Below are 24,668 nucleotides of genomic sequence, written 5' to 3' on the forward strand. Positions count from 1 at the left end.
CCCCCCCAGGAGTGGAAAACCCAGGCGCCCGGAGAAGAAGCAGACACTTAAGACAGGAACCCGGACGCCGCCGGGAAGAGAGAGGGCGGCCAGCGCTGCGAGGGCGGGACGGGAAAACGGAAGGGGAGCCTGGCGGAGCGGCAGAGGGGCGCGTCGGGGCGGAAGAGGGCCGCGTCGGGGCGGAAGAGGGGCGCGTCGGGGCGGAAGAGGGACGCGGCGGGGCGGAAGGGGGTGTCGTCGCCCGTGCGGTCTTCAGGACTGTGTGGCTGCGGGGGCTGCACTTTAAGGCGAATGTCTTGGCGAACCCTAGCAGTCACTGTGTAATGGACTTTATCTCTTCTTCTCTGGAATTCCAGACTGCAACCCGCGGGGCTTCGGCGGCGCTGTCCGTGTGAGGCCGTACCACTGGCCCACTGCCCTGTGCTGGGCGCAGGGACGCTGTGCAGAGCGACGCAGAGCCCTTTGCCAGGTGAGGGAAGGTGATGGGGAAAGGTCAGTGGCTTTCCTGTGAAGGTGAAGAAATAGCTGATGTTGACGTTTTCAAAAGGATAGAGACGCGTGATTTCAGTGCTGAATTTATTTATTTAAATTTCATTTAAATGCTGCATAGTTTCCAATTCCTGTACTCAGTTGTTGTTCAGTGGCCAAGTCGTGTCGGACTCTCTGGGACCCCGTGAACTGCAGCACACCAGGCTTCCCGGTCCTTCAGTGTCTCCCTGAGTTTGCACAGTCTCATGTCCATTGAGCTTGTGATGCCATCCAACCATCTCATCCTCTGTCGCCGTCTTCTCCGCTTTCCCTCAGTCTTTCTCAGTAGTGTTAGAAAAAAAAAAAAAAAAGACAAAAGAAGATAATTTAGGTGATAAATTTAAGTTCACACTGCCATGAAGTGGGCAGCCCCCTTTTGGAGAAATGCAAAATAAAGTGGAAGGCATGAAGCTTTCAAGATAAAAATAAAACAGCCAGTTCTTTTACCAGCAAAATGGTCTTATTTGGGTGTAGCCAAGGAATTGGAGTTGGGACAAGCGAACTATAGCAAAAGCCATAGATAGGTTCAACAAACAAAGGAGAGGCCCATTATGTTAAAGAAGAGGAAGATAACAGGAGTTGCTCTGAAGAAAGTCCCTGGGTTGAGGTTAGAGTTCAGGTGTGTGGTGATGGTTTCTCATAGGCTAAGTAGCTGGGTACACAGAAAATGTTCCCTGGGTACACAGAAAATGGGTCTGTATATGATGCTCTCTTGTTGGAGTATGTAATTAACAAGGAGTAATTGATGCCTCCTTTGGTAGTGTGTCCTTCCAGGTAGTTAAAATGATGTTTTCTTTATTCAGTTTGACGTTTTCTACTTTTCTCTGAAAGCATCGCTGATGAAGAGTCAGGGTTTCCAGTTTCAGTGGCCTTTGTCCCCTGCTGCCAAGAAGGACTTCTTGCTGGGTGTTGTGCCCCACCTTGGAGAGGAAAGTGCAGCAATTGGAAACCTATTGAGGAAACCTAACAAGGAGGAGTAGGAGGTAGAAATTGTGGTCTAATCTTAAGATTTTAATCATTAGAGATCGTTCTCATCATTTTGAAATGTGGAGCAAGCATCACCTTGTTGGACAAACTGGTTTTACAAAGGTTTGACAGGCAACAAAATACAGAACTTAAAATAGTTATACAAAGCAGAATTAAAAGTAAAAGTTTAGAACCAAATTGTATGATGGTTCTAAACTAGGACCTTAAGCCTGAGAGTAGCCAATAGAAGAAATCATGCTGGGGAAGGGGGAGTGTCAGGTGACTCTGTTGCAGGTGGTCTTTCTCTCTGATTCTTCTATGCAGTTGAGTTTCTGCTTCTCTAATCATGTTTTCTTTGACATTTACTCGGACCCAAGGTAAAAAAGGCTCTTCCTACTGAGGCAAACCTGGAGTCACGTATGCTTCCTGGAAGTTCCCACTCAAGATGACCATACATGCATACTAATTCGTTTGAGTTGTCTCTGACTCTTTGTGACCCTATGGACTGTAGCCTGGCAGGTTCTTCTGTTTATAACATTCTCCTGACAAGAATACTAGAGTGGGTTGCCATGCCCTCCTCCAGGGGATCTTCCCGACCCAAGGATCTAACCCACATCTCCTTCACTGGCAGGTTCTTTACTACTAACACCACCTGGGAAGGCCGTTAAAATAGTATTGTTATTTCAAAAGAACTGTTTAGAACCAAATGTATTACCCAATAATACAGGCTGTAATGTTGCAAATTCAGAAACCATGAATCTGGGTAAGAATCCAGAAATAGTTAATAGTCCAGACAAAGAAAAGTGAATTCTGAACCTCCTAACTCTTAAAAAAAAAAAAAAAAAAAAAAAAAGGCAAGTGAAAAGATTAATTTGTCATGGGGATTCTGAAAGGCCATAATCAAAAGAAGAGGTTATCCCCTTTCGCAATAATTTGAGAAATACCAATAAGAGTATTGTCTTTCCTTGAAAGTGAGAAAGAGAAAAGCAATAGTGATGAAAAGGGTATACAAGCCTGGTCAGATCATCTTTGGAAAGCTGGCTGCCTCAGTTATTAGCTGCTTCTCTTTCTAATCAGTTTGATTTGGGCATTTCCGGTGTTTGTACAGGACCACGTGTCAGGTGCAGTCTTCTTTAGCTGTGAGATGTGTACTCAAGTTTCAAGTCCCTGATGTTTGGTTACCTTCCAGGTCGTGAGGAGGACCTGGTATAGACTGTTCTAAGGAAATTCAAAAGCAGTCTTTTTTCTTACTGATTTCAAACCAGAAAAGTGGAAGAAAATTGAAAACATTAGTTTGAAGAGAAGTAGCCAGTCATTTAAGGATAGTAAAAATATTTGACCAAAGAGTTACTTTGGCCACCTGCTGCCAAGAGCTGGCTCATTGGAAAATACCCTGATTCTAGGAAAGACTGAGGACAGAATGAGAATGGAGTGACAATTGAGATACTTGGGTTGCATCACCAACTCAATGGACATGAGTTTAAGCAAACTCTGGGAGGTAGGGAAGGACAGAGAAGCCTGGTGTACTGCAGTACACGGGGTCGCAAAGAGTCAGACATGGCTGAACAACAACAGCAGAAGAATTTGGGATCCAGTCTGGCATACAGGTATGTAACAAAACCTTAAAGATCACTGGTAGGACTGGAACTTAATATCTGTGTAAGTGAAAACATGATTTCTTTCTCCATGATTATCCTTTTGTTAAAGACAATCATAGTAAAACTAACTTGTTGGTATTGAACTTGGTTTGATTATTTGCATAAATGCCATGAGAATAGTGACTGACCATATAAGCTCTTTTTCAGAATTGTTTTGCTTGAACCTTGTAAACAAGGTACCCGGCCAATTTATTTATTTATTTTTCTTGAGTAGGCCCTTAAATCTGTCTGGTCATATCTGAGTCTATGTACACCTTTCTTGAGTATGATAATACAGCCAAAGCCATGGTAGTATAGCCAGTATTTCCAGTGGTGTCTTGTTATGAGGAGAACAGATTCCTAATGAATTTATGCAAATATACATATTGTCTTGAAAAAATACGTAGATTTTTAAGTTCTGGAGGGATCAGGAAGGGAGAAAAAAAATAAATGGTTTAACTCTTGTTGTAAAGATACATTTTCTTAAAGGAGAGGAAAAAAGGGGTCCTTTAAATCCAGTTCTGTGCAGTATCTTAAATTTATCTAATACTTTCATCCTAGACTATTTTTCAGGATCTTTTCCATGTATTTCTTTGAAGATAAATACATTTGCAAAAGCCTCGGAGTGTAAACAATAACTGTCTATAAATGACAAAAGACTTAAAAATAGTAATTAAAGATGAAGGTTCAATTTAATGTAATCGACAAGTCTGGTCATTTCTGTGACCACAGCTTTAAAACCATGGCTATATATCGTCAGCCTGCTTATTTAACTTATATGCAGAGTACATCATGAGAAATTCTGGGCTGGATGAAGCACAAACTAGAATCAAGATTACTGGGAGAAATATCAATAACCTCAGTTATGCAGATGACCACACTTATGGCAGAAAGGGAAGAAAAACTAAGGAGCCTCTTGATGAAAGTGAAAGAGGAGAGTGAAAAAGTTGGCTTAAAACTCAACATTCAGAAAACTAAGATCATGGCATCTGGTCTCATCACTTTGCAGCAACTAGATGGGGAAACAGTGGAAACCGTGAGAGACTTTATTTTTTGGGTCTTCAAAATCACTGCAGATGGAGACTGCAGCCTTGAAATTAAAAGATGCTTGCTCCTTGAAAGAAAGCTATGACAAACCTAGACAGCATATTTAAAAGCAGAGATGTTACTTTGCCAACAAAGGTCCATCTAGTCAAAGCTATGGTTTTTCCAATAGTCACGTATGGACGTGAGAGTTGCATTGTAAAGAAAGCTGAGCGCTGAAGAATTGGTGCTTTTGAACTGTGTTGTTGGAGAAGACTCTTGAAAGTCCCTTGGACAGCAAGGAGATCTAACTAGTCCATCCTAAAGGAGATCAGTCCTGGGTGTTCATTGGAAAGACTGATGCTGAAGCTGAAACTCCAATACTTTGGCCACCTGATGCAAAGAACTGACTCATTGGAAAAGACCCTAGTGCTGGGAAAAATTGAAGGTGGGAGGAGAAGGGGATGACAGAGGATGAGATGGTTGGATGGCATCACTGACTTGATGGGCATTATTTGAGCAAGCTCTGGGAGTTGGTGATGGACAGGGAGGCCTCGTGTGCTGCAGTCCATGGGATCTCAAAGAGTTGGACATGACTGAGCGACTGAACTGAACTGATAACATTATACTAGGACACATGATGATTGTCGGAATTTTCATACAATATCTAGAACATTTATTTTGATAACATTCATGTATACAAGATAACCTAAGAAAGTTTATTATAATTTCTTTGACAAAGCTTCCCATAAAATTTGACATATCAAATAAACCTAATTACCATCTCCTTTTATAAGAAGAGAGAACATGTCCTTTAAGAAGTTCTAGAGAGCCCTCTGGAGATTCCCAAAGTTATTTTCAGGTCAAAAAAATTTAATTTAGAGTTTGAATTTTTGGGGAAAGTTTTTCAAAAATATCAAAAGGTTTTGGACAATTCAACAAATAGGATTACAGAAGATTACAGAACACTAAGTATCTGTTTAATCAAAATGACAAAAAGATTTCAGAAGACAAATAGAGAAGGTTACATAGCTGCAAAACAAAAAAGCCAAACCAAACACTTAGCTCTTCTTTATAAAAAAAAGACAACTTTTAACATAAAGCACCTGAAATAATTTTAATTAATATTTTGCCAAAAGTTTTCACTTTTGTCTCAGGTTCAAAGAGTTTGTTAACCTAATAAGCCACTCATTCTATACAAATTAAATAATACCAATATTTATTAGAGAATTTTCTAGCTTACTTTCAATATATAATAACATTAAAAGAAAAGAGAAATAGAAATAGCAGAGGATACATCACCAAATTGGGTTTTAACCAACATCCAGACTAAAACAGCATTGGGAAGTCCCGTGACACAGCACATCTGGAGTCCTAATTGGGAAAAGATCCCAGGTAGTGTGTCCACTTCATGGAAGAGACGTCAAAGACTGCAGTTCAGGCTTCCTGCTTATAATCCTTGGACACAAACTGATATCATCCTCAACCTGTGAGCAAATTGCAGCTCTGAGTTCCTGTTTATCCTTAAAACTTGGAATGTTGTTAAGCCCTGGACTTGACTGGCCAGCCCGTCTTGAGGGGCTCAACAGTCTCAAGATTCGTCCCCTGTCTTATCTATGGTGCTGCAATTCTTACAGTCACAGCTGTCACAGTCAGGGCAGTGTCCAGGCAGCTTAGAAGCAAGGTCACAGGCCTGCTGTGTTTTGTCTCTGAAGCCTAAACAAGACTAATTTCTCTAACAATGAAATGGTCTCTTGAGGAAAATGAGAGATGCCAAGGGAACATTCCATGCAAAGATGGGCACAATAAAGGACAGAAATGGTATGGACCTAACAGAAGCAGAAAATATTAAGAAGAGGTGACAAGAATACACCGAAGAACTATATGAAAAAGATCTTAATGACCCAGATAACCACGATGGTGTGATCACCCACCTAGAGCCAGACATCCTGGAGTGTGAAGTCAAGTGGGCCTTATGAAGCATCACTACGAACAAAGCTAGTGCAGGTGATGGAATTCCAGCTGAGCTATTTCAAATCCTAAAAGATGATACTGTTAAAGTGCTGCATTCAATATACCAGCAAATTTGGAAAACTCAGCAGTGGCCATAGGACTGGAAAAGGTTGTTTTTCATTCTAATCCCAAAGAAAGGCAGTGCCAAAGAATGCACAAACTACCACACAACTGCACTCATTTCACATACTAGCAAAGTAATGCTCAAAATTCTCCAATCTATGCTTGAATGTATGTGAACCGAGAACATTCAGATGTTCAAGCTGTATTTAGAAAAGGCAGAGGAACCAGAGATCAAACTGCCAACATCCAATGTGTAGAAAAAGCAAGAGAATTCCAGAAGAACATCTACTTCTATTTCATTGACTACGCTAAAGCCTTTGACTGTGTGGATCACAACAAATCGTGGAAAATTCTTCAAAGAGATGGGAATTCCAGACCACCTTACCTGCCTCTTGAGAAACCTGTATGCAGGTCATGAAGCAACAGTTAGAACTGGACATGGCACAACAGACTGGTTCCAAATTGGGAAAGGAGTATATCAAAGTCGTATATTGTCACCTTGTTTGTTTAACTTACATGCAGAGTACATCATGTGAAATGCCAGACTAGATGAAGCACAAGCTAAAAACAAGATTGCTGGGAGAAATATCAGTCACCTAAGAAATGCAGGTGACACCACCCTTATGGGAGAAAGCAAAGAGGAACTAAAGAGCCTCTTGATGAAGGTGAAAGAGGAGAGTGAAAAGGCTGGCTTAAAACTCAACATTCAGAAAACTAAGATCATAGCATCCAGTCCCATCACTTCATGGCAAATAGATGGGTAAACAATGGAAACGGTAAGAGACTTTATTTTTGAGGGGGTTCCAAAATCACTGCAGATAGTGACTGCAGCCATGAAATTAAAAGATGCTTGCTTCTTGGAAGAAAAGCTATGACCAGTCTAGACAGCCTATTAAAAGCAGAGACAAAGGATGAAACAGAAGCGTTTAAAAAAGACACATGTAGGTGGGAAATTAGTGTGCATGATAAAAACAATTCTAGTCAATCATGTAATTTATCTTAGCAAAACTGACATCTTCAGTTACTTCAAAAGATTTCAGTATGCTATTTTTAAGTACATATATCATAAAATATAATTGTTCCACCTAAAAACTCTTATCCCATTTTCATCTATCTGAATTATTTGTTCCCAACATTTATGTTTAAGTTACTCACAAAAACTTAATGAGTCATTAGACAAAATCAGCCATCATCTCAAGAAAATTTTTTTTCTGACAGATTTGCAGCAGAGATAATGTGAATTTATCTGACTAGTAAATGCATGTGGAATAAAAGTATTATATTCAGTGCTGATGACTCTAGAGACATGCCTGTTTCAATTAGACTAACAAATTTAAACCATCACACGTCACATGAACCACAAAAGCATTTAAGTGAGTTGCTCTTATATTTCTGATAATTTATATAAGTAACATTTTTAGGCCAATTAAATGGAGCTCTTTTTATAAATTAATTTTGGCAGTACCATCTGAAAGTATAAAAATCAGACATACCTGTGACATAATGTACAGAGATCTTTTAGCCTGGTACAAAACTCAAAAGAGAATATTTAGATACAGATTGTACTTCTGACAGATGAACTAAGTTAAGCTTACCTGTTTATTTGCATGCTGTAAGGACCCTCTTAGAGCTGTCTTTTCATACTCATTGTGTTTTTTTAGAAATTTCTACATACCAATTAAAGAAAGCATTCCATTGTCTTTGAGATTAGGTGCCCTAAATATCAAACCTGAGTTTGAGCAAAACTACAATTTTTTGGAGACTTATATCCCCTTGAGGCCAAATGTTTTAAAAGGTAGGTGCTGTCTTCCTATGAAGAAATTGAGATATTTCAGGGGGGCAGGAAGAGAAACAGATTATTTACATAGTATAACACATAAAGTCTTCTTGTAAAATTTGATCTCAGTAAGAATGGATGTCAGTAGCATGTAGAAGTTGGAAACAATCAAGTGTCAAGGGATAACAGTGTTATTTATTGCTCCGACGTTCTGGGCAAACCTATCCTTCTGGCCTTGGGTTTTCTCACAGGAAAAATAGATGTGTTACAGGGAATGCGTTTATTGCTTTGAAAGATATTTATCTGCTGTCAAATTCTAGAATTATTAATTATTTCCTTTTTTGGGGAGAAAGAAATCCCAGCATGATACTTTTGTAAAAAGTCTTGGCCTAATGAATGAATAGGGCTGAGGAAGTTAAAGAGAGTAGAGTGAGTATTTCTCAAAAGGCCTGAAAGGAATAGGCATGGAGGTAGGAACCTAGGGTAGAGACTTCCATGGTCTGAACCATATTAGTACCTGTCCTGGAGAAGGTAAGGAGGAAGTTGGAACTGGAGGCAGGGCCTGAGACAAAGTGAAGGAGGGAAGAAGACCGCAGAAGACATGTTGTCTTTTTTTATTTGTTTGAAATGTTCATGAGAAAGAACTGCATTTTTTTTTTTTTTAATATTTATTAACTTGGCTGTGCCAGACTTAGTTGCAGCACACAGGATCTTTGATCTTCATTGTAGTATGCAAAATCTTAGTTGCAGCATGTGGGATCTAGTTCCCTGACCAGGGATTGAACCTGGTCTTCCTGTGTTGGTAATGCAGAGTCTTATCCACTGGACCACCAGGGAAGTCCAAGGGCTGTAATTTTTAAATACAACACCACCCAGCTATGATAGACTGTCAGGAAACATTTAACAGGAGGCTTCCTGTGTGCTGTTTTCAGTCTTGCATGAATTCTATGTTCCTTAACAGCACCTGAATACAGGTGCCAGAGAGCTGGCAAGCCAGCTTTCGGGAATAATAGAAATTCATGTATCTCATTCGTATGGCGGAGAAGGCAATGGCACCCCACTCCAGTACTCTTGCCTGGAAAATCCCATGGATGGAGGAGCCTGGTAGGCTACAGTCCATGCGGTCGCTAAGAGTCGGACACAACTGAGCGACTTCACTTTCACTTTTCCCTTTCATGCACTGGAGAAGGAAATGGCAACTCACTCCAGTATTCTTGCCTGGAGAATCCCAGGGACGGCGGAGCCTGGTGGGCTGTTGTCTATGGGGTCGCACAGAGTCGGACACGACTGAAGCGAAAGAGCAGCAGCAGCAGCAGTAGCAGCATTCGTATGGAAATTCCATATGGTGAACAGCAGCCATTTACAACTCTCTTCCCTTCTGATATGTAAAGTAACTTTCACAACCCCCTCTCTTGAGAATGATTCTAGCCTCTGGCTTTCTGGGTGACTTGTTAGATTTTTGATCCCTGTCTCAAGGGCTATCTTGTAGGAGTATATATATGCCCACAATATGTTAAATAAACGCCTTTGTTCCATCAGAGCACTGGTACCCGTGTCTTTCTCTCTCTCTCCTCTCTCTCTCACTCTGTCCCCTTCAGGCGGCTCAGCCTCTTTTCTTCCTTTTTTCACTTTCTTATTGGTCGACTCTGTACCCCCAAGTTCCGGTCCATTAAAGGACCACAACAATTGGCGCACCAGAACAGGGACTTGGGATACGGCAGGTCAGACAGAGTGACCCCGGAAAGCTTATTGAAGCTGGTAAGTACTAAAGACATGGGTATAACGGCGAGCCTGTTGAGGCTGGAAAATATTAAGGATGTAAATATAATGGTGGGAAATCCCAATCACTTTTTTACTTTATCACTTATTTTTACTTATATAAACTCAGGGATTTTTAGTTTTGCGCCAGAAAATAGAGACTGGCCTTCAAACAGTGGTTGAATGTAACCCTTGGTTCCCTGAGGAAAGTGATATTGATTTAGAAATTTGGCACCGGGTCAAAAAGAATGCTAAATGAGCCACCAGAAAGGGAAAAAACATTGCTACAGATTTCTGGCCTTTAAGGGCTCCTATTGAAACTATGATTCTGCCACTTCAAGGTAATCCTGGCCCTCCTGATATTCAACAACAGGCAGAACACTTATTACATAAACTAAATGATAAAACTTTACAAAAGGCCCAATTGGAACAACATAATATATTTACTAACTCTCCCTCGGTTGTCCAAGCGCTCCCTGTCTGTCAACAGAGGCAAATTTAAAAGCCTCTCCTTTGCTAGAACCTAATGATTTTAGCAACGACTCCCCTAAGCAATCTCCTTTGCGACAGAGGCCTTCTGAACGGCTGGCTTCTCAATCACATATCTCCGAAGCTGATGGTTTTTCCGCTTTTCTAGTTTTAAGAAATCCTGATGCTCAAGGGCATGTAATACCTCAATATAACGCTATTAACTTTTATCATATGCAACAAATAAAAAAGACTATACCTATGTACGGCACATATTCTTGAGTACAGTGCCCTCCATTGTTGCATGAACAAGTAAAAACAGTGGCCCTTAAGGCTTGGGAGCGAATTACTCCTCAAGGGGAGCCTACAGGTAGCTACACTAAAATATTGCAAGGACCTAATGAAACGTATGCTGATTTTTTAATTAGGTTAAAAACTGCTATTCCCCATACTGTAATTGGAGAAAAAGCTAAAAGACAACTAGAGAAACTACTCGCTTATGAAAATGCAAATCAGGAATGCCAAAAAGCCATACCTCTTATTTGGGAGGCAAAGACAATTATAGATTATTTGAAGGCTTGTTGCACTCTAGGATCAGAAACTCAAAAGATGCAAATGCTAGCTAAAACAGTGGTTGCTGTCCTTAATAAGGGAAATGAAGGATGTTTTACATATGGAGATAAAAGCCATTTAAAAAGGGATTGCTCTAAAAAGGTTAATAATAACCCCCCCAAAATCTGCCCTCGCTACCATAGAGAATGCATTGGGCCAAAGACTGTAAATCTAAATTTGACATTGAAGGGAAACCTATTCCGAAAAACTCCAAGCAGGGGACCCCCCAGGTCGCCTCCAACAATAACCAGGGACAAATTCCATCTTTTCCCTCAAGCCTTCAAACAGTCCCCTCTCCAACACCTACCAGACTGTTTGAAGAACTGCCCCCACAAACTTTCGGTCTTTTACTTGGCCGATCTAGTTTGACTTCTAAAGGAATTACTGTTCATCCTGGAGTAATTGATTCAGACTGTAGAGGAGAAATTCAAATTGTGATGTCATCCCAGATTTTATGGCAATTTAAAAAGGGAGACAAAATGGCTCCATTATTTCTTTTACCTTACATTTCTATTACCTCCTCTAAAGATGTACAGACGGGCGGATTCAGCAGTACAGATCAAAAACAATTCTTGTGGACTTCATTAATATCTGAATTTGCCCGACCAAATATAAATATCAAAATTAATGGTAAAAAATTTTCTGGTCTCCTCGACACTTGATCTGATATTACTATCATTTCCAAACATTTATGGCCCAAATCTTGGCCTATGCAAAAAATTTCTTGCCAAATTGCAAAAATTTCTCAAACTAAAGTACAGGAGGTTTATCAAAATACTCAAATATATCCATGTGAGGGACGAGAATGCCAACCTACAACATTAAAACTTTATGTGATAGTTCAGTTCAGTTCAGTCGCTCAGTCGTGTCCGACTCTTTGCGACCCCATGAATCGCAGCACGCCAGGACTCCCTGTCCATCACCAACTCCCGGAGTTTACCCAAACCAATGTCCATCGAGTCGGTGATGCCATCCAGCCATCTCATCCTCTGTCATCCCCTTCTCCTCCTTCCCCCAATCCTTCCAGCTTTAAGGTCTTTTCCAGTGAGTCAACTCTTCACATGTGGTGGCCAAAGTATTGACGTTTCAGCTTCAACATTAGTCCTTCCAATGAACACCCAGGACTGATCTCTTCTAGGATGGACTGGTTGGACTCCTTGCAGTCCAAGGGACTCTCAAGAGTCTTCTCCAACACCACAGTTCAAAAGCATCAACTCTTCGGTGCTCAGCTTTCTTAACCGTCCAACTCTCACATCCATACACGACTACTGGAAAAGCCATAGCCTTGACTAGACGGACCTTTGTTGGCAAAGTAATGTCTCTGCTTTTAAATATGCTATCTAGGTTGGTCGTAACCTTCCTTCCAAGGTGTAAGCGTCTTTTAATTTCATGGCTGCAATCACCATCAGCAGTGATTTTGGAGCCCAAAAGAATAAAGTCTGACACTGTTTCTACTGTTTCCCCATCTATTTCCCATGAAGTGTTGGGACCAAATGCCATGATCTTAGTTTTCTGAACGTTGAGCTTTAAGCCAACTTTTTCACTCTCCTCTTTCACTTTCATCAAGAGGCTCTTTAGTTCTTCCTCACTTTCTGCCATAAGGGTGGTGTCATCTGCATATCTGAGGTTATTGATATTTCTCCTGGCAATCTTGATTCCAGCTTGTGTTTCTTCCAGCCCAGCGTTTCTCATGATGTGCTCTGCATATAAGTTAAATAAGCAGGGTGACAATATACAGCCTTGATGTACTCCTTTTCCTATTTGGAACCAGTCTGTTGTTCCATGTCCAGTTCTTACTGTTGCTTCCTGACCTGTATACAGGTTTCTCAAGAGACAGGTCAGATGGTCTGGTATTCCCATCTCTTTCAGAATTTTCCACAGTTTATTGTGATCCACACAGTCAAAGGCTTTGGCATAGTCAATAAAGCAGAATTAGATGTTTTTCTGGAACTCTCTTGCTTTTTCGATGATCCAGCAGATGTTGGCAATTTGATCTCTGGTTCCTCTGCCTTTTCTAAAACCAGCTTGAACATCTGGAAGTTCACGGTTCACGTATTGCTGAAGCCTGGCTTGGAGAATTTTGAGCATTACTTTACTAGCATGTGAGATGAGTGCAATTGTGCAGTAGTTTGAGCATTCTTTGGCATTGCCTTTCTTTGGGATTGGAATGAAAACTGACCTTTTCCAGTCCTGTGGCCACTGCTGAGTTTTCCAGATTTGCTGGCATATCGAGCACAGCACTTTCACAGCATCATCTTTCAGGATTTGAAATAGCTCAACTGGAATTCCATCACCTCCACTAGCTTTGTTCATAGTGATGCTTTCTAAGGCCCACTTGACTTCACATTCCAGGATGTCTGGGTCTAGGTGAGTGATCACACCATCGTGATTATCTGGGTCATGAAGATCTTTTTTGTACAGTCTTCTGTGTATTTTTGCCACCTCTTCTTAATATCTTCTACTTCTACTAGGTCCATACCATTTCTGTCCTTTATTGAGCCCATCTTTGCATGAAATGTTCCCTTGGTAACTCTAATTTTCTTGAAGAGATCTCTAGTCTTTCCCATTCTGTTGTGATAGATGCCTTAATTTAATAGGGAGAAACTTTACTCACATTGTTGTAGCCATGCGTTCTGGGAAACAAACTCACTCAGAAGGACAACGCAGATAGTGGAGTACAGTTTGTTACATCGGCGGGCCCAAGGCAGAGTCTTCTCTTAGCCAAGGACCCTGACCAGCATTTGTGAAAATCTTTTATACCTCATGTGTATTCGTCCAAACTCACCACTCCAAATTCCTTGAGACTTGCGTAAACTAGGAAGGGTAAATGCAATCACAGTAATACCATCATTCTTGTGTTGTGTGGTCAAACAGTTAAACAATTGGCCAATAATCAATAAGCCCGAAGTTATACTCCCAGAAGTACAGAAAAATTTATGGCCTGTCTGGAGACAGGGGTGATTAGTGTATGTTCTCTAAAAATTAAAAAAGGGGGAATACACAGGACAGTACTGTCTCCCCTACCTAAAGCAGACTTTACTAGAATACAGCTTTATTTGTTTTAAAGTTTTTAAGTTTGCCACAGGGAGATAACTAGAGCAGAAAAACATTTTGAGGAATTGAGGACACTTCTCTTCCTCTGCTCGTTTGGTAACAAGACGGGTTAACAAAACAATGGAAATCTGGGAAACTAGTCTTACAGGGAAAGGGGTATTCTTGTATCTCCCCAGAAGGATCCAACGAACTCACATAGCTTCCTCTTCAGAAAATTGGACTCAAGGTGGCCCCCAGCCTTCAAAACAGAGACAAAACAACAAAAACCCCAGGAAGAAGAAATTCCAATACGGGTCATGGCAGCTCTAAAGATCTCCAGGAATCGCTACCCTTGGCGACATCAACCTTATAACCTCCCCACTTGGGGACAAATAAAAGCCCTTACTAATCGAGCTGAAAATTTGGTCTCTCAACAGAGAATGCTGCAGAATCCAGAAGATATTTTCCTAGCCATGCTTAGCTTGATTGCTTGTGCCACCCCTTTGCCCGAGGCAAATTGATCATACCCAACCCCCTTTTTTACTACAGGGGGTAAAATGGACAGAAAGAAGATCAATTGTTTCTACTAATGACTCTATACATATGCTTTCTCCCTAGAGCATTAGAAGGCCCTCACACCCTGAAGTAGAAGAAAAAACTAATTAACATTTCTCTAGGTTATGAAGTCCTTCCTTTGTGCATGGGACCAACAGAATTCCGACAAACTTGGGCTTTTGCCCTGACTCCCAAAAAAGACTTTCAGACTTTGCTTAAATTGTAAACCATGGTTACACTACAAAACCTTAGGGGAAGAATTCATTACCATGACAAAGGACTTCTTCAGTGACTTAACAGAAAAATCTCCCCACCTCGCCTTCAAATCAATAAACAGATTGGGCCTAAACTACAAGACACCTGGAAACTTGTTGCGAACACCTAAAAACTTGAAACTTGGAATGGACATTTTGCAAGGACATGCTAATAAGACTTTACCTTCTGTAACATGTATTAATTGCTATCTATATACTTGTTAAAAAATGATTCCCTTTTGATTGTGATTGAGATTCTATTCAATATTGTGTTACTCCTGTTCAATCTAATTATAGTACCTACAGCTGGGTACAAGTCAAAATTCATTTATGAAACATACATAATAATGCCTTGCTGTATGTACAAAAAGAACTCCTTGTTAAAATGTCTGCCTTCTTCCACTAATCTAGAGACTTCAGCTGAGCAACTAGCAGTTTAATTATCTGGGCTAAACCCACAAGGTTGATTTCAAAATATTATTCACAGCATCAGGTCTGAAACTGTAACTTTGGTGTTTGTCTTGGTGACTTTATTTGTTGTTTACTGTTGCCTTTCTACGAGATTGGTTGATACTAAACAAACTTATATGGTCAGGACCTTTTTTACAAATATAATAAAGCAAGGGGAGTTGTCGGGATACATTTAACAGGAGGCTTCCTGTGTGCTGTTTTCAGTCTTGCATGAATTCTATGTTCCTTAACAGCACCTGAATACAGGTGCCAGAGAGCTGGCAAGCCAGCTTTCGGAGATAATAAAAATTCATGTATCTCATCCGTATGAAAATTCCATACAGTGAACAGCAGCCATTTACAACTCTCTTCCCTTCTGATATATAAAGTAACTTTTACAACCCCCTCTATTGAGAATGATTCTAGCGTCTGGCTTTCTGGATGACTTGTTAGATTATTGATCCCTGTCTCTGCTAAAAAAGGCTATCTTGTAGGAGAGTATATATATGCCCACAATATGTTAAATAAACGCCTTTGTTCCATCAGAGCCCTGGTCCCCATGTCTTTCTCTCTCTCTCTGTCCCCTAAATGCTGCTCAGCCTCTTTTCTTCCTTCTTTCACTTTCTTATCGGTCGACTCTGTACCGCCAAGTTCCGGTCCATTAAAAGACCACAACAATAGACCTAGACAGCATACTAAACAGCAAAGACATCATTTTGCTGACAAAAGTCTGTATATTCAAAGCTGTGGTTTTTCCATTAGTCATGTACGGATGTGAGAGTTGGACCGTAAAGAAGGCTGAGTACCAAAGAATTGATGTTTTTGAACTATGGTTCTGGAGAAGACTCTTGCGAGTCCCTTGGACTGCAAAGGAGTTCCAACCAGTCCATCCTAAAGGAAATCAGTCCTGAATATTCATTGGAAGGACTGATGATGCTGAAGCTCCAAACCTTTGGCCACCTGATGAGAAGAGCTGACTCACTGGAAAAGATCTTGATGCTGGGAAAGATTGAGGGCAGGAGGAGAAGGGGATGACAGAGGATGAGATGGTTGGATGGCATCACTGACTCAATGGACATGAATTTGAACAAACTCCAGGAAATGGTGAAGGACAAGAAAGCTTGGCTTGCTGCAGTCCATGGGGTCACAAAGAGTTGAACACAACTGAGTGACTGAACAACAACAGAGTCCCTGAAGGGGGAAAATTCCTAAACAAATTGCAGGTCATAGCCCAGCACAATTCCAGTGGGAACAGCTTAATTTCAAAGGAGTTGGGCCAAATGCTAAGTGCGTGAGTGCTCACAGGAAGGATAAAGCCTTTAATACAGAAAGTTACCTGCTGGAGGTTGTCTAAGTTGCGATTTGCTGATGAGGCAGCCCTGGCAGCAGCAGCTCTATTTTGTGCCTAGAAATTGATTTCAACTGTCGATAATGTTCTCTGGAAACTCTATAATTGTCCTTCTCACTGCCCATATTAAGTTAACTTGCTTAAGTAAAATTTGCATCATTCATTTCATGCAGCCAGCTTTTCAACAACAAAAATGTATAACTCATTTTTGGTAAATGTTCTTTCATTTTAGTATTCTTTTTGAGCCTCAGCAATTCTTTTAATGCTGCACACATACATGTAATTGTGAAATCAGCTGGGAGAGGGAGAAGCATAGTAATAAAACAGCTGATCTTTTCTCGGTATTTTATTGGTCTGACCTGAAAGATGAGTAGAGCTTAGTTAGCTTGTGAGTTGGCAGTGATCAGCATTCCAAGAAGAGAGACCAGCTTGCAGAGAAGAACGGAACTGAAACGGTGTGAGTGGTGGGATTAATGAACAGGGTAGGTAGAGTTGACTTGTGGACAGATTCTTTAGCCTTGTCTCGCGTTGTGGATTCTCAAGCCTTGTGTGCCAAATTGTTATTGGCAAATATTATTTGTTAAGTACTGTACTAGGCATTGCAAACGTCCTCTTGCGGCTAAATCTAGTGGGAAGATTTTGTTAAAGGAGTAGTTAGAACAAAGTGTGAGTGAAGATTAATGAAGGATCTAAACATTGTGAGAGCAGACAGAGTATTTTGTGTAGTTGAGCGTATTAGAGGAATTGATTTGGAGTTGCTCTGAGAAAGAAAAAAGTGTAATGGGGAATCACATACTCAGAGGGTTGGAATGAATAGAACACATGAAGGATATGAAAAACTGAAAGAAGTTCATTTTGGCTGGGAGGAAAAAAGGTATGTGTGGCATACATACAGTAGTGTATGACTCAAGTAGTGAAACTTGAAAGGCAGGTTAATTAAGAAGGAAAGAAAGTGAAGTTGCTCAGTCGTGTCTGACTCTTTGTGACCCCATGGACTGTAGCCTACCACGCTCCTCTGTCCATGAGATTTTCCAGGCAAGAGTACTGGAGTGGGTTGCCATTTCCTTCTCCAGAGGATCTTCCTGACCCAGGGATCGAACCCTGGTCTCCCGATTGTAGGCAGATGCTTTACTGTCTGAGCCACCAGGGAAGTGAAGTGTTAATTAACGACAGCCTAAAACCAAATTCAAATGCCTAAAACCAAATTCAAATGCCAAAAACGGGTCATAAGCTGACAGTCTGAAATGGAATAGTTCTGATTTCTTGTTGTTTACTCCCTGCCTTATACTTACTGTTTTCTTGCTCAGTATGTGTTTGTGTTTACTTTCTGGATATTTCCAGCACCTGATGAAACAGGTTACAGCTTCTAAGAGAACAGAGAGCTTAGTCTCTGTGCAGGGAGGGGCGCTTACTTGTTCGCCTTTGAAAAAGTTAGAAAACATGGAGAGAGTGAAACCTTTGATCTCGGATCTCTTCTCTTTCCCCTTTCTGATGGCATGGTTGTGAGCTTGTTCAGCTATGCTGAATCTGCTTGTGGTAGGACAGCAAAGCAACCAGCAGGATGGGTTAGCAACCCTGACAGGCTACAGTCCATGGGGTTGCAAAGAGTCAGACATGACTGAGCGACTGAACTGAACTGATCCATGTGATAAGTGGTAAGTTGCTCAGTCGTGTCCAACTCTCTGCAACACCAAGGACTGTCACCTATCAGGCTCCTCTGTCCATGGGGATTCTCCAGGCAAGATACTGGAGTGGGTTGCTGTGCCATTCTCCAGAAAGTATTCATAATAGGCTCTTATCCAATGTCAAGGATTGGACCCCTAATCTTGGGGTCAGCAAACTTGAGAGGCTTAGCAGTGTCCTTGAGTTTCTCAGGTACTACTCTCTGCCACAGACAAGGGGATATGAGGAGAGAAAAGAAGGGAGAGTTAGTGGAAAGAGGACAGGAGTTTGGAGGGGGGAAAAAAATGGAATCAATAGAGAAAAGGATCCATGAGGTTTTTATTTGAGATTTCCATGGAAAAATCAGCACATCCAATATGTCCAATGAGGCAAAAATATTAGTGACATAATGTTTAAATTTGGTAATGATTTAAGTGTAAAGAGGTACAGATCTGATAATGTCTATACTGATTGCTCTTGTTTTGGGTATTGGAGTGGGGTGCCATGCTAAGTCACTTCAGTCATGTCTGACTCTTTGCAACCCTATGGACTGTAGCCCTGCAGACTCCTCTGTCCGTGGGATTCTCCATACAAGAATACTGGAGTGGAAATGGTTGCCATTTCCTTCTGCAAGGGATCTTCCCAACCCGGCGTCTCTTACGTCTCCTGCATTGGCAGGTGGATTCCTTTACCACTAGCGCCACCTGGGAAGCCTCATTGAAAGTGGTGGTGGTGGGGGGGTGGTGTATGTGAAGACAGAACAGACAGACTCCTTACAATGACAAAAGATATGTTGTTTATTGATTCTATTATCCCTTCATAATAATTAAAAATGCTAATGACTTTACAAGTCTTACTCCTCCTTATTTTCTAGTTTAACTCTTTTTTGTTTTCCCTTAACAGAATACTATGGAAAACATAGGCAACTTTTTTCTTTTTTTAAATAGCCTTCTAAGTTCTCATCTGTTGTCGTCCTTTAATGGACTGGAATGTGGGGGTACAGAGTCTTCCGATAAGAAACTGAAAGAAGAAAGAAAAGAGGCTGAGCCGCCTGAAGGAGAGAGAGAGAGAGAGAGAGATGGGGACCAGGGCTCTGATGGAACAAAGGAGTTTATTTAACATATTGTGGGCATATATATACTCTCCTACAAGATAGCCCTTTTTAGCAGAGACAGGGATCAAAAATCTAACAAATCATCCAGAAAGCCAGAGGCTAGAATCATTCTCAAGAGAGGGGGTTGTAAAAGTTACTTATCAGAAGTTACATATCAGTTACATATCAGAAGGGAAGAGAGTTGTAAATGGCTGCTGTTCACTGTTCACACACGAATGAGATACATGAATTTTTATTACCCCCGAAAGCTGGCTTGCCAGCTCTCTGGCACCTGTATTCAGGTGCTGTTAAGGAACATAGAATTCATGCAAGACTGAAAACAGCACACAGGAAGCCTCCTGTTAAATGTATCCCGACAACTCTCCCTGTTTTATTACATTTGTGAAAAAAGTCCTGACCATATGAGTTTGTTTATTATCAACCATCTCATAGAAAGGCAACAGTAAACAACAAATAAAGTCACCAAGACAAACACCAAAGTTACAGTTTCAGACCTGATGCTGTGAATAATATTTTGAAATCAATCTTGTGGGTTTAGCCCAGATAATTAAACTGCTAGTTGTTCAGCTAAAGTCTCCAGATTAGTGGAAGAAGGCAGACGTTTTAACAAGGAGGCTTTTTTGTACATACAGCGGGCATTATTATATTTGTTTTATAAATGAATTTTGATTTGTACCCAGCTGTAGGTACTATAATTAGATTGAACAGGAGTAACACAATATTGAATAGAATCTCAATAACAATCAAAAGGGAATCACTTTTTAACAAGTATATAGATAGCAATTAATACAGGTTACAGAAGATAAAGTCTTATTAGCATGTCCCTGTAAAATGTCCATTCCAAGTTTCAAGTTTTTAGGTGTTCGCAACAGGTTTCCAGGTGTCTCCAGGTGTCTCGTAATTTAGGCCCAATCTGTTTATTGATTTGAAGGCGAGGTGGGGAGATTTTTTTGTTAAGTCACTCAAGAAGTTCTTTGTTATGGTAATGAATTCTTTCCCTAATTTTTTCCCTAATGTTTTTGTAGTGTAACCATGGTTTACAATTCAAACAAAGTCCGAAAGTCTTTTTTGGGAGCAGGGCGAAAGCCCAAGTTTGTCGGAATTCTGTTAGTCCCACGCACAAAGGAAGGACTTCATAACCTAGAGAAATGTTAATTAGTTTTTTCTTCTGCTTCAGGGTGTGAGGGCCTTCTAATGCTCTAGGGAGAAAGCATATATATAGAGTCATTAGTAGAAACAATTGATCTTCTCTCAGTCCATTGTATCACCTGTAGTAAGAAAGGGGGCTGGGTATGAATGATTAATTTGCCTTGGGCAAAGGGGTGGCACAAGCGACCAAGCTAAGCATGGCTAGGAAAATGTCTTCAGGATTCTGCGGCATTTCCTGTTGAGAGACCAAATTTTCAGCTCGATTAGTAAGGGCTTTTATTTGTCCCCAACTGGGGAGGTTATAAAGTTGATGTCGCTAAGGGCGACGCTTTCTGGAGATCTTTAGAGCTGCCATGGCCCGTATTGGAATTTCTTCCTCCTGGGGTTTTTGTTGTTTTATCTCTCTTTCGAAGGCTGGGAGCCCTCTTGAGTCCAATTTTCTGAAGAGGAAGCTATGTGAGTTCGTTGGATCCTTCTGGGGAGATACAAGAATACCCCTTTCCCTGTAAGACTAGTTTCCCAGATTTCCATTGTTTTGTTAACCCGTCTTGTTACCAAACGAGCAGAGGAAGAGAAGTGTCCTCAATTCCTCAAAATGTTTTTCTGCTCTAGTTATCTCCCTGTGGCAAACTTAAAAACTTTAAAACAAATAAAGCTGTATTCTAGTAAAGTCTGCTTTAGGTAGGGGAGACAGTACTGTTCCTGTGTATCCCCGCTTTTTTAATTTTTACAGAACATACACTAATCACCCCTGTCTCCAGACAGGCCATAAATTTTTTTGTATCTCTCAGAGTGTAACCTCGGGCTTATTGATTATTGGCCAATTGTTTACTGTTTGAACACACAACACACGAATGATGGGATTACTGTGATTGCATTTACCCTTCTTAGTTTATGTAAGTCTCAAGGAATTTGGAGTGGTGAGTTTGGACAGGTACACATGGAGTATCAAAGATTTTTATAAATGCTGGTCAGGGTCCTTGGCTAAGGGAAGACTCTGCCTTGGGCCCGCCGATGTAATAAACTGTATTTTATTATCTGCATTGTCTTTCTGAGTGAGTTTGTTTCCCAGAACACTTGGCTACAACAATGTGAGTAAGAAATTGTTGTTGTAATTTATTTTGTACTAAATAGAGTTTTTCTCGTGCCTTTTGAGAAAGTGAATGAGGGCTATTTAAATCAGGATCTCCTTTTAAAGTATTAAATAGGTTATTGGTAATTAGCAATGCCTAAAGGTCTAATTTAATTTATATCACCTAAGGGCTTTAGCTATGTTGTATTGACACATGGAACAAGATTTTTTAATATGTTTTAATTTCAGTTGTGTATCTATAAGTTTTTTAGCTGCCTGTAATTTTTCTTTCGTGAGGGGCCACTGCTCTGTCCAAATCGGCTCGTCATTTTTCCAACTTATTTTAATACATGCATTGTTTGTTAAATGAGCAGTGTTCCTTAGGAAAAATGTGGAATGTGAATTTGAGTCTGCCATTGCATAAGTAAGTCTCTCTCTATTAAATTAAGGGGGGCATCTATCACATAAGGTTTTAGTGTTGTAGGTTGGCCTTCTGGTCCCTCACATGGATATATTTGAGTACTTTGATAAACCTCCTGTACTTTAGTTTGAGAAATTCTTGCAATTTGGCAAGAAATTTGTTGTATAGGCCAAGATTTGGGCCATAAATGTTTGGAAATGATAGTAATATCAGATCAAGTGTCGAGGAGACCAGAAAATTTTTTACCATTAATTTTGATATTTATATTTGGTCGGGCAAATTCAGATATTAATGAAGTCCACAAGAATTGTTTTTGATCTGTACTGCTGAATCCGCCCGTCTGTACATCTTTAGAGGAGGTAATAGAAATGTAAGGTAAAAGAAATAATGGAGCCATTTTGTCTCCCTTTTTAAATTGCCATAAAATCTGGGATGACATCACAATTTGAATTTCTCCTCTATAATCTGAATCAATTACTCCAGGGTGAACAATAATTCCTTTAGAAGTCAAACTAGATCGGCCAAGTAAAAGACGGAAAGTTTGTAGGGGCAGGGCTTCAAACAGTCTGGTAGGTATTGGAGAGGGGACTGTTTGAGGGCTTGAGAGAAAAGATGGAATTTGTCCCTGGTTATTGTTGGAGGCGACCTGGGGGGTCCCCTGCTTGGAGTTTCCCGGAATAGGTTTCCCTTCAATGTCAAATTTAGATTTACAGTCTTTGGCCCAATTCATTCTTCTACGACAGTGAGGACAGATATTGGAAGGCTTTTTATCAGCCTTTTTAGGGCAAGCCCTTTTTAAAATGGTTTTTATATCCACATGTAAAACATCCTTCATTTCCCTTATTAAGGGCAGCAACCATTGTGTTAGCTAGCATTTGCATCTTTTGAATTTCTGATCCTAGATTGCGACAAGCCTTCAAATAATCTATAATAGTCCCTGTCTCTCGAATAGGAGCTATGGCCTTTTGGCATTCCTGATTTTCATTTTCATAAGCAAGTAGTTTCTCTAGTTGTTTTTTAGCTTTTTCTCTGATTACAGTATGAGACATAGCAGTTTGTAATCTAGCTAAAAAATCAGCATACGTTTCATTACGTCCCTGCAATATTTTAGTATAGTTACCTGTAGGCTCCCCTTGAGGACTAATTCTCTCCCAAGCCTTAAAGGCCACTGTTTTTACTTGTTCATGCAACAAAGGAGGGCACTGTACTTGAGCTTCTAAAGCGTCAAATGGTCCTGTACCAGTTAACATCTCAAAAGTAATTTGATTTTGGGGAGTGCCAGCTCGATCATTTCTGTTAGCATGATCTCTGGCTATGTCATGAAACTACATTGTCCATTGAAGATATTCTCCTGGTTTAAGGAGAGCTTTTATTAAAGTATGCCAATCATGGGGAACAAAATTTCCCAGAGTGGATGTAATAGAATTTAGAAGTACTTTAGTAAAAGGTGAATATGGGCTGTGCATAGTTATAGCCTTTTTTATTTGTTGCATATGATAAAAGTTAATAGCCTCATATTGAGGTATTATGTGCCCTTGAGCATCAGGATTTCTTAAAACTGGAAAAGCGGAAAAACCATTGTGATTGAGAAGCCAGCCGTTCAGAAAGCCTCTGTCGCAAAGGAGATTGCTTAGGGGAGTCGTTGCTAAAATCATTAGGTTCTAGCAAAAGGAGAGTCTTTTAAGTCTGTGTCTGCTGGCAGATGGGGAGAGCTTGGAACAACCGAGGGAGGGTTAGTAAATATATTATGTTGTTCCAATTGGGCCTTTTGTAAGGTTTTATCATTTAGTGTATATTTATGTAATAAGTGTTCTGCCTGTTGTTGAATATCAGAAGGGCCAGGATTACCTTGAATTGGCAGAATCATAGTTTCAATAGGAGCCCTTAAAGGCCAGAAATCTGTAGCAATGTTTTTTCCCTTTCTGGCGGCTTGTTTAGCATTCTTTTTGACCTGGTGCCAAATTTCTAAATCTATATCGCTTTCCCCAGGGAACCAAGGGTTACATTCAACCACTGTTTGAAGGCCAGTCTCTATTTCCTGGCACAAAACTAAAAATCCCTGAGCTTTAAATAAGTGATAAAGTAAAAATAAGTGATAAAGTGAAGTAATAAATGATTGGGCTTTCCCGCCGTTACATTTACATCCTTAGTATTTACCAGCCTCAACAGGCTCGCCGTTATACCCGTGTCTTTAGTACTTACCAGCTTCAGTAAGCTTTCTGGGGTCACTCTGTCTGACCTGCCATACCCCAAGTCCCTGTTCTGGTGCGCCAATTGTTGTGGTCCTTTAATGGACCGGAACTTGGGGGTACAGAATCGACCGATAAGAAAGTGAAAGAAGGAAGAAAAGAGGCTGAGCCGCCTGAAGGGGGCAGAGAGAGAGAGAGAGGACAGAGAGAGAAAGACACTGGTACCAGTGCTCTGATCGAACAAAGGCATTTATTTAACATATTGTGGGCATATATATATATACTCTCCTACAAGATAGCCCTTGAGACAGGGATCAAAAATCTAACAAGTCATCCAGAAAGCCAGAGGCTAGAATCATTCTCAAGAGAGAAGGTTATAAAAGTTACTTTACATATCAGAAGGGAAGAGAGTTGTAAATGGCTGCTGTTCACTGTATGGAATTTCCACACGAATGAGATACATGAATTTTTATTATCTCCGAAAGCTGGCTTGCCAGCTCTCTGGCACCTGTATTCAGGTGCTGTTAAGGAACATAGAATTCATGCAAGACTAAAAACAGCACACAGGAAGCCTCC

General features: G+C 40.5%; 1 protein-coding gene across 2 annotated transcripts in view; it reads left to right on the forward strand.

The window, feature by feature from the left end:
• The first annotated feature begins 218 nt into the window (after positions 1-218).
• ECHDC1 (ethylmalonyl-CoA decarboxylase 1) overlaps positions 219-24,668 on the forward strand; it is a 67,279-nt gene continuing 42,829 nt past the window's right edge. The window contains exon 1 of one of the 2 annotated variants that reach the window (XM_081529794.1): positions 219-469. The gene's annotated coding sequence lies outside the window, so the exon portion shown is untranslated. Of the gene's footprint in view, positions 470-16,888; positions 16,943-24,668 lie in introns of those variants that run through there. The other variant, XM_081529795.1, reaches the window with a different exon arrangement.

The sequence above is a fragment of the Giraffa tippelskirchi genome, chromosome 9 (genome assembly GCF_054371585.1).
Source record: "Giraffa tippelskirchi isolate mGirTip1 chromosome 9, T2T-mGirTip1v1.2.pri, whole genome shotgun sequence".
Classification (NCBI taxonomy): Eukaryota; Metazoa; Chordata; class Mammalia; order Artiodactyla; family Giraffidae; genus Giraffa; species Giraffa tippelskirchi.